Below are 11304 nucleotides of genomic sequence, written 5' to 3'. Positions count from 1 at the left end.
CAATTTAGCATTCTAATTTTGCTCTAAAAGGGCTTTATAACTTTGGTTTAATATAACTAAATGTAGGATTTTTTTTCCCCATGTTTTCCCATGTCAAAATCAGTTTGTCTGAAAATGTCGTTCACATTTGTGTTGTATTCATGGCCAGTCACATGCAGATGTATAATATTACATAACATGCCGCACTATTAGCCGGTTATTTATTTCTGTGTAACATGTGTTCTGGTAAATCATGGCCATATCGCCTTTTTTCCTATATACAAGTATCGTATGTGTTGATTTTTTAAGCTTTTTGTACATGTACATGTATTATTTGAAGCTTAAAATAGTTGTTTTAATGTCATTATGACATAATGTCTTTTCAAAGTAAATGTTTATAAGATAAATCAGTGTTGTTTGTTATATACATGGCAAAGTGCTGTATTTGTGGTATTATTGAGGGTGTTACATAAAACCGACGACGGGCCGACGGCAGGGCGATAAGCCATTTTGCCGATATCGGGCCGACAACGGACCGATAAACAATTTTGCCGATATCGGGCCAATCAAATGCCGATGGGCAAAACGATTGCGGCCCGACATCGTTTACGATATCGGCCCGATATAAAAACTATATAGGGCCGACGGCGGCCCGATATAGGTTTGCTGGCTGGGTTCGTACCTATTCTAATCTCGTACCCTACAGCATTGTACATTGTACAGGTGCTGAACAAATTTGTTGCAGACCTTAAATGTTTAGTGCAATAGGTAACTATACAATTTTCCATCTGGTTCTTCTTCTTCCATGTGATAGAATCATGTCTGCAATGAGACCTCAAAGAAAGAATTTCAAGAACTTGAGGCGGTAAGTGGGACGGACCTGTTTCTAAAACGGGATGAAGAAAAAAGGTATGTGCATCAATGAAGGAAAGCATTTAATTGTGTGCATATTCATCATATAGACAAGTTCATTGTTATAATATAGACGAGTTGATTGTTATTCCTTGCAATCGGTTTTCTCGCATGCGCAGTCACTGGTTGGCAAAAGCGCTGGTTACTGATGTGGAAAATATATGCAGTTAGTCATGTTTTCATCAGAAAATAAATAAGAACTTCTAAAATGATTGCGTAAACACAATAAATGAATTTAAGAACTATATCACACCACACCATAGTCTTTGGAATAATTGTATTGTTATTTTTTTTTATAAATAATTAGCCTAAATGATTGAGGTTCACCGTCCATTGGTCTTCAACTTGGAAGCCCTGTCAAATGTTGTGTGACAGAAATAAAAGTATTTTATTGAAAAAAAGTTAGCATCTATGTGAATTTAATGAATTAACCTTGTTAGTTGTAATATACTTGTAGTTCAGTATGTATTTGTAATACACAAATGTAGGTGGTAAATTAAAGAGTAAAATGAACTCTAGTGGAGTGTAACCTGCGTGGGGTACACCTTTTTTTTTAAGAAGACAAAAACTCACTAATATTGCTGCAAATTTGTTAAGCTTTATAACATCTAACTGGCCACAACTCATAAACAGAGGGTTTACTATACAAAAATGTTCGTCAGGTTCTGTAGATTTCAGAACAAGATGTCGTTTTTCTGGAAAGTGCTGGAGGGCTTAGAAATCCAAGATGGCGTCCAAGATGGCCGCCGTTTTATGATTCAATTACTAATAAAGATGAATTGAATACGTCTATTGAACACCTATATGTACTGACTTTAATATCTGATAGAAGTAATCCATTGATATAGGGCTTCTACCAAACAGATCACCAAGGTCACCAAAGGTCAAGGTCATTCCATGGTCAAAATGGAAAAATAAACGAAAATTTGAGTATTGACATATCATTTTCTTTTTTAATTAAAATGCTTTACATTTGCAAATGCTTTACATTTGCTGTGATAACTAACCTCTTTATTATATAGCCACATTTACAAGCTTCATTTTAAACAAAAGTAAATGCCTAAAATTGTGTTGGTAACCATGGTAACCAAGACTACATACGCTATGTGGCCATTTTCCTGGTTTGTGGAAAGTCTTTTGGCATTATAACCATTAAGTTTAATAAGTTTGCTTCTTATCTTTAATAAATACTCATTAAGGCAAATGTAAAGAACAGCTATGCAGTGTTCCATGTATCATATTTATTCAACAATCAAATCTAACCAGGTATTAGTGCTTGATACAGACTCGTAAACGTTATTTACAAATGTTGTAAATTATGCGGGTTTACATTGTATTTACTAATACAAATGATGCAAATTACAAAATATGTTTTCAAGTTACAAACACTGAAAAATAACTCCTGTAATCCAGGAAGTGACTGACTGTCAAACGTCCTACTTGTTGCTTTCGGAAGTCGTGGAATCCTCGTTGACTCGGCTGGCGCACTGCTGACCAACATGCTTGTCATCGCATGAGTCGTCCTTTTACCATCAACTATTCGCTCAATCAGATTCCAGTTATCAGCAACTGCCACTACAAGCTTCCCCCTTTGGTCTCTAGGTAGTATATTGTCTGGTACAATACCACCAGAGTCTGTTATTTTGTGTGATGCAATGTTCTGTTGGGCTGCTGATGTCAAGAATAACCGAAGATCTGGATATGAGATGGAATAAACAAGAGAGTACATATCTTCAATCAGATGGCGGCTGCCAAACTCGTTGTTGAGATGTATCCCTAAGCCCAGGTGTTTAGGGGATGGGTTTTACGTGACAAGTGTAGTTAGGTCACAAGCAACAGCTAGACATCTTGTAATGGTCTTCTCAGAAGCTTCCTTGTAGCATTTTTTGTCATGTAACCAAGAGGCTCCACAAACTGCTTATGGTCTTACAATTTGATTATTTCTGGAGCGTAAAAGAAGTCATCAAATTTAGGATTATTCTCTATAATTCGTCTTCTCAAAATACCCATCGCCTTATGAACTACAGCTTCATCTGTGTCGTCCTCTTACTCTGGTAGTTCATCGTATGAGCACTCATTGTCATCTTGAATGACCTGTTCCATCTCCTTTGACTTTCTGACAGCATCATTAATAGTCAAACTAGACGAACAAACTAGGTCAGGCTTTTCATGCTGATGAATAAAGGATACCTCTGACCATAATTTTTCAAACAACTTTTTCAAATTGGAACTTTTATAAGAGTTTGCATCATTTGAATATCCTTCTGATTCAGCAATTTCAACAAAACGTTTTTTTAATGTAGAAAAGAACACCTTTTTATTAACAACAATAGAATGCTCAAATTCATTTTTAATTATCTCATCAATTATTGTGTATGAAATTGTTTGGTTTTCAGAAGTTGCCTTATTGGGTGTCAGCCCGGAAAATTCAAAAGTATTACACTGGTAGTATTTAGTCAAACAACCTTTTTTCTATGATATCGAGCCTCAATGGCTACAAGATAACCATTTGGAACACTTGCCAATCTGTCAATAATGGCTACATCATTTATTGCAGTAGCAATATCTTACACTTTGCGATATATAGAGTTAGAGTCTGAATATATAGAAGTTTCAACTAGGCCAAACAAAACAAAATGTGTGTTTCGGGTAACCCGACCCTACCTACGATTTTGGTCCCGACCCTACTTTTTTTCGTCTTGTAAAAAAAAGATCTCTGAAAAAAATAGTGCCCGAAAATAACCGCGCATTTGCCACTTCCGATATCGTTACCAATCATCCGATTTTACGCCCGGCAATTATCGATTGCACACTATAATCCAGCGTAGAATTTCATAAATTTCCAAGGATACGCATAGTATTGACGATTTTGACAGACACGCTCCATTATCCGCAAAGAGTCGCTTTCGCACATTTTAATCCCTTTTGTTGAAACATTGCTGTCTACACAATAGGTCAGTAGAACCTTTAAGCGTGTTTTTTAATGGACCGGAACTTATTCCATACTCGACCTCGAAATCATTAGAACTAATGTTCTGAGCAAGTTTAATGATCATTGGACAAAATGATATGTGTTTTTAAGTGTTTACATGGTTTCCCAGACGCAAAAGAAGAAAAACCAGACCGGAATCATTTACAAACTCAGCCGAGATATCATTAAAAAAATGTTCTGATTGAAATTAATGATGATAGTCTTCTAGCGCGTCCACAATATTTCACTATAGCCTCGAACAGCTGCCTCACCTCCTTGTTTCACTATAGCCACATAAGAAAACTGCCCTACCCAACGGCGGCCATGTTTTTAAAAGGACAAGGACCATTTTCAAACTATGCTGATATATCATTTGAAAAAAAGGTTCTATGCAAGTCTCATAATGATTGTGCAAAACATCAGACTTCTAGAGGTTTGAATATACCCATGTTATAACAGCTGCTACCCCCTCCCGCAGACAGCCATGTTTTAACGAACAAAAATCGTTTGCAAACACTCTGCTGATATATCATAAAAACACATGTTCTGGGTACGCTTCATTAAGATTGTGTAACACATGTTTCTTCTAGAGTTTTCACAAGCCCTTTTTTTAATCTGACCGAGTGACGTTATCCGAAATATCATTGCTACAAATGTGCTAAAAAAGTTTCGTGAATATTGAGCAATCCATGTGTGTTCTGAAGTGTTAATATGATACATGATAACGAACAGACGACGCACACAATATTGTCACAAAAGGTCTTCGTGAGCAATGTGTACTCAGATAAGATAAAATCATTGTGCACACATCAGCAGTGAAAACAAACAGCTTGGCGAAGAAATCAGAACATGCTATCAGTAGAAATCACTTGATGCGGATAATTGTCTTTACATTTGTGCAGAGTAAATATTACCCACACTTAATGATAATATCCTTGTTTTTGGAGAGCTTTTCAAACAAACTTCTCACAGGCGGCCAAATTGTTTTACCGCCGAGGATTAGTTTTATGACTTTTATTACATTTTTCTTTCTGACTCAGGAATTAATTTCAAGCAAGGATGTATTTGGACACAACTTAAAATATAAGTCGGGTGAAATTACAGCAACATTTGCCGAACAGCGCCAACGAGCAGAAACACACTTTTGGATCTACCTTCAATCCAACTCCAAACACACTTGGAAAAAAATTGATTTAGATGAACACGTTACTGAAAAAAACGCAATGTAATCGGTAGAATAACGAACAATTTGCTATAATTAATTGCATAGATAGAATTATGCAAGCGATTGCGCTAGAAGCCTTAAGAGTTAATCAATTAAGTACACACGCAAAAATAAGTAAACATATATATCGCACAAAGCGCTTTTGAACAGACACATTTTTTTTCTTCAAACAAAATTCGTTTCGATGAAATAAAAGACACTTTGTTTTATAAGAACTCATTATAGTTTAGCAGGACTCTTTTTTCAAACGTTCTGTACTGTGGAACGGGTATCATCGAAGTTGCAAACTGTGACCTATTTCGGCTTGAATCAGCAAGCTACCACTTATTTTAGCTTGGGTTATCAAGCAGTAGAGGGCTATAAGTAAGCTATCTTCACCCTCGAATATAAACGAGTTCACTCGCATTAAGATTTACTATTCGAATACAGTATTACTATGGGGAAAGAAACACACACGACAGAATTGCAGATTATTATGTTCATGTATATATGGCTTTTTCAGATTGAAGTCGAAGATCTGGGCAAAATTTTGCAACAATTTAATTTGTCAACCAAGTTTTACAAGCAATGCAGTTAACCGCCCTATAATAATTTTTAAACTGAGCACTGTTAGATTACAAGATAAACGCGTTGGTTTCTGTCCACTCGAACAAATGTAGCTGATAATTTGCTCCGATTAGTGCAGATTGACTGAGGACTCTCCATATCACGTATGATAAATAGCTTCTCATCTTTGTTTACTTGTCAGGATTACGTTATCCACCGACGGTTTTGATCTTAAAGTGAGTAAGAATTATCTGTAAGTATCGACTGTTTGGGAACAATATCTTGTTGAGAACATGGATGTGTAGAATCTTGCAGAAATGAACCACTTTGTAGCATCTATTGACATCAATGCCAAGCATGTTTATACTTGGAGATTAATCTCCCAATATTAGTATTGTGCCTTATTCATGATTAAATTACATGTGCTGATATAGATGTATGGAGTGTCTCATTTAAAACAAATATGCACAGTTTTTGCAAGCATAATATAATAAGTACACAGGTTATCAGATAATTTGCAAGTAGAATTTTACAAGGTTTATTTAAAAACACGTTCAGGTTAAAAGTTGCAATATGCATTATTTCATTTATGTTAAATTAAAGTCAATATATCTGCCCATTACAATTGTTCCATGATTTGGAATGGGTAAACTAATTAAGTTTAAACTTAATGATCGTTATACGTGATGCATTTTACGTACTTAAACTACAGCCATGACTTAACATACCCTCTCACCACATTGAAACAGCAAACAAAATTGTGTCTTGAACATCATACACTTCATGTTATTGCCATATTTCAAGTTTCAATTCTATCGCTTGAGAAATATGGAAAAAGATCACTTCACAAACGGAGAAAATGGTATACCTTTGCCATAATAGGTTCACTATCAAGGCTAAATAACTCAAGAACGTGTGGATCACTGCTCATGAAAGTGTCTTGCACATCTTCACTTTAAAGGGGATTACATATTCCAAGTTTCGATTCAATAGCTTGAAAAATGAAGTCGCTCAACAAACTTAAAACATTTGATTCGGACAAACAAACAAACCCATCATCCGACCAACCAATCGACCGACCGCCCAACAGCGTGACTCCTACATAACTCCCTGTCAAACTTCGGTGTATAATTATGTCAATCTGCTTTTTTTTTTTTTTTTTTTTATTTATAATTAGCAAATAAAAGCCCACATATAGATCTATAAAATTGACACAAGATAAGGTCAACGTACCGCTTATAAGACTTTTTAATAGTGTTATTTGTGTTTGTTGTTATACATCAACCACTATTTTTTTCCATATTTTGATTTTCTAAATGCTTTTCAGTAGATAAAAGTGGCCTGGTATACGTTTACAACTAAAACATGAAACATGGTTTATATATATATATAATGTAGTGATACTAATGTGAGCATGTAATGTACAAAATGTTTATTATTGCTTCAAACAGGAAAATTGTGAATCGAATTACGTGTCAATGTTTTTCGAACAGTTTAAATAACAGTTATGAAGGGGGGTTTAATCCGCCTGTCTGAAAACTGGAAGGGGGTTTGTTCCGCTATGGAAGGGTGTTTCTTCCGTTTATGCAAAATGTGAAAGGGGGTTTCTTCCGCTATGCTCGTTTTTAGGGAAGGGTGTTTCTTCCGAAGGGGGTTTATTCCGGGATTCGTTTTGACAACACCCAACACTTAATCCAGTTTCGTCTGGATTTTCTGTTGCACCAGTATACGGTACAATAACTGTTTCAATGGTGACTTATGTAAACGTCCGTAACGATAAATATACATTGTGTTTGATTTGCAATTAATTTTGAGGAAATGTCAAATTCCAAATCATTCGCTATATCATTCTGCTAAAATTTACAAAGGAACATTAAACGGAAATTTAATGCACGCACGCGTTCCATGCGTTTGACGTGACGTTGTTCATGTAGGGAATAATTTGCGCGCGCTTTTCTCGAGAGAAAAGATTAAAACACACTGTACATTTACAGTTTGTTTGAGGAATGTGATAACGTCGAGTAAAAATTAAATAGGGTAGAGTGTTTCGGATTACAAATTTAATTATGCGCATTTGATAATTCAACAAGAAACGGAATATGGTCCAATTTCTAGGACGCGCATACTTCGGTACGATGTTTTTTTCCGGATATTCCCATTGCAAAAGCATGTAAGCCATCGCAAAGACCAGAAAAAAATACCTACCCTACCTAATTTTTTTCAGCCGTTTCCCAAAACACACAATTTTATTTGTTTGGCCCTAGGGACCAACTTCTACTAAAACCTCTTGATGTATTGTCTCAATGACGGCTGCACTTTTCGCCACAAATGAAGCACTATGATTTCCAGTCAAAGTTCTCAAAAGTGGACCTCGTCTTAAAAAGGTGTTCTTGTGTTTTCCTTGTCATCCATTGTTGAGTCATCATAGGACCATATGGGCCTGAAAAACAGAAATGAAATCCTTTGCAGAAAAATAGAGAATTTGAAATGACATTAATGTTCTACTCTCAATGATCATGTTTGAGAGAAATCAAACTATGATATTTATGAATATCATTATCATTGTCATACCAGACCAGGATCACCACATGGTTGTCATATATGTCTTCAGTACACTCCTCTGCTTCATTTTTGAAGCAAACAAAAATCATCTTTGATTTAATAATAATTATAACTTGCCTGTGTTCTCATTGTAAGTACATTTATATCTAACTATTTAGTATACACAAACCTCTTTAATAAATGACTGTAATAATGGATCAACAGAATTACAATTAACAATACATACTTTCTTACTTTGCAGTCATAGAAGATCTTTAAGCTCTCTCCAGATGTAGCCATGTTTTCTTCCCCGAAGACTGTGGCATTCCCTTGACTGATGAAGTTCTTTTGTCGAACCTATTAATATATCCCGAACAACAGTTTAGAATAGGCAGAAATTAACATATATTAGGCATACACAATAATTCATCAACAGAAAAAAAATATTAAAAACTCAAATAAGTTAATTTACAAGATAATAAAATGAGTGAAAACGTTGTCCGCTTACTAGTACCTATCCGAGTACTACTCAAGTTTAGGAAAAACAAATATAAGCACCTCTTATTAAATACAAAAGACAGTGTAGGTTTCATGTTAGGGTTTCAGATTTTCACGCACACTACTTTTGCATGTATTCAAACGGATTTTAGTAAATATATGTGATGAATAACATCAATGACATTGCAGACAAATTTCCTTGTGATGATGTTTGAGAAAATGTTTTATCAATTAAAATCTATAAACAGTGCATGAAGTTATGAAACGAACAATCAATAAACATGTTAAATACTTACCATATTAGATGTACATGGAAATGAAAACTGTGAAAATGACAAAACAAGTTTGACATTGGTGTCTGCTAACTTTAAGTATATGGTAAATTTATATCAAAGGGGAGTAACTCAACAAATGTTTAGTATCTAAAATCAAATATTTTTTATATTATTATAGTTGTCATAGCTTTCAGAGTTTAAAGTTGACTCAGTTCATAAAAATGGTAAATAATTTCATTTAAATGGATAACATATTACTGGTATAAAATCATAATTTAAGTTTTAAGCTATGAATTAACACAATGTATCAAATGAAAGTACAGTTACAAATCACTTCATCAATTATAATATTATTTAATGATATCTGGATCGTATTCTTGACCATTAAGTTTTCTTTTTTATTTGTTTTAAAGGATATGAATACACTTATTAATTTTACCTGACTTTAAGTACATTTTAATCAAATACTTGATAGTTATACATAGAGATATTAGACTTTGCCCCCAAAATTGGAGCATTGTTTGCTGATTTTCAGTAAAATATGCACAAAAATGCATTCCATTACATGGTAATAGGCAAATAAAGCATTTAAGATACACACCCCTTTCATTTTATGTTGATTTAGAAGGAGGATAGCAATTTGCCCCACATAAAATAAAAGTTGTAACGTATACAGTGAGAAGGACACTTTTGGCGGTCCTTCCAGCTGAGAGACCCTAAACCTATTTGTAAGATCAGGTATTGAGGCAACTTACACAGAGTGTTCCAGTAATGAGTATTTTCTATTCTTACTGCCATAACAGATCTTGGGCCACACTTTGTTGTTTTGTCACATATGTTCGTGACCTTCAAAATATTATTTCTAAATTTTCGTACTTGTTGACATCAATCCCCTACACTATCTCACTCCATACATTAGACACACACGCCATCACCATCACTTGGCATACCAATAACCACCAAGTACAGCTGATTACCACAAATTTTCTTTCCAAGAACAGTTGTACAATGGAACACACTTCCGTCTTATGAAGTCAGCGCTGATACGATCCCTGGATTTAAATCTTCGCTGTCTACATCAGTGTTCCATCCTTAGTTCACATGTTTATGCTTTTATCCTGTTTTTAACCCTACTAATATTCTCACCACATGCACAGTAGTATATGTATTATATTTAAGTCTTAAGGGCTAAAGGTGTTAGGTTTTGGACCTTTTTTTATCACTGTTGATAGGATTTTCCTGAGTGGATTGAGTAACTCGGGTAACCTATCAATCTATTTCTTTTTAATCCCACACGCATGGCCATAATGTATCAGTATTGAACATTATTATAAAAGAAGAAGAAGAACGTACAAAAGTCAAATAATTCATAATATTAAAAAAATTACATCAATATAAAACATTATTTTATCCTTCAATGGACAAATAAATACATATATATATATATATATAAATTGTGTTTTTAGCGCATTGTAGTACGCATATATACATATGTAGCAATGATTTCATCATTTATGTGTCAACAACTTACTCGATCAAAATAAATACCACTGATGTACAATGAGCCTTTTATGTTTGTATTAAGGATAATTTTGATACTAGAATGATCGTAATAATTATATAACATGCTTACAAGGTCATCCTTTAAAAAAATAGAAAGATATAGGTTATCTATACTATACGAGTGACGATGGTAATGATTATGATGATGATGCAGTTGATGATGATTAAAAGTGCAAGCATTCGCTGATTGTATTAAAACATTTATGTTTACTGAACCACCATTTTATTGGATTAGTATTAGAAATATGCAAAAACGTATTGTCTTTTGTTTCTTCAATATTATAAAACTTATTTATTAAGACGAAGAAAGTGATAAAACAACGCACGACTGCATGCATTTTTCAAGGTTCAAGATACAAGTGAAAGCATAATTAATCTTGCTTATAATTACTGGACAGACACTCACCACCTGTTGGGAGGGGGGGGGGGGCAGGCACTTTGGGTCACTAATGTTTATGACACTCGTGTTAATATTAAGTATCTGCCAAACAAAGGGCAACTTAAACCTCGGCACGAGTGTCGACGCTTGTGAACACATGCAAATTGTTATCTCAAAATTTCCCAAAAGGAAGGCATATTCCGTCAATTTTGTTATCTGCAAGTAAACAATTAAAATGAGCACTTACACTAAACACTTCAAGCCAAAATGAATGTAAATAAATATTTGAGTAGATGTTTTTCTTTTGATAACAAGCAATTAGAAAAACCTGTAATTCCCAATTGGAACATTTCACAACGGGAATGTTCGCAACTTCAGGGTTTTTCGCGCTAATTTTTTTCAATTGGCATGTTAC

The 11304-nt window shown here is 34.5% G+C and overlaps 1 long non-coding RNA gene across 1 annotated transcript; it reads right to left on the bottom strand.

Annotated features, from left to right (window-relative positions):
* Positions 1-6311: 6311 nt before the first annotated feature.
* On the bottom strand, positions 6312-10109 carry LOC127876212 (uncharacterized). The gene is made up of 3 exons (XR_008047729.1): positions 9703-10109; positions 8430-8531; positions 6312-8073 (listed from the first exon to the last, which is right to left on the bottom strand). It is a non-coding gene; the product is annotated as an uncharacterized LOC127876212 (long non-coding RNA).
* Between the last annotated feature and the right edge of the window lie 1195 nt (positions 10110-11304).

The sequence above is a fragment of the Dreissena polymorpha genome, chromosome 4 (genome assembly GCF_020536995.1).
Source record: "Dreissena polymorpha isolate Duluth1 chromosome 4, UMN_Dpol_1.0, whole genome shotgun sequence".
Classification (NCBI taxonomy): domain Eukaryota; kingdom Metazoa; phylum Mollusca; class Bivalvia; order Myida; family Dreissenidae; genus Dreissena; species Dreissena polymorpha.
Note: the sequence above shows the minus strand (reverse complement) of the source record. Positions and strands in the feature narration are given on the sequence as shown.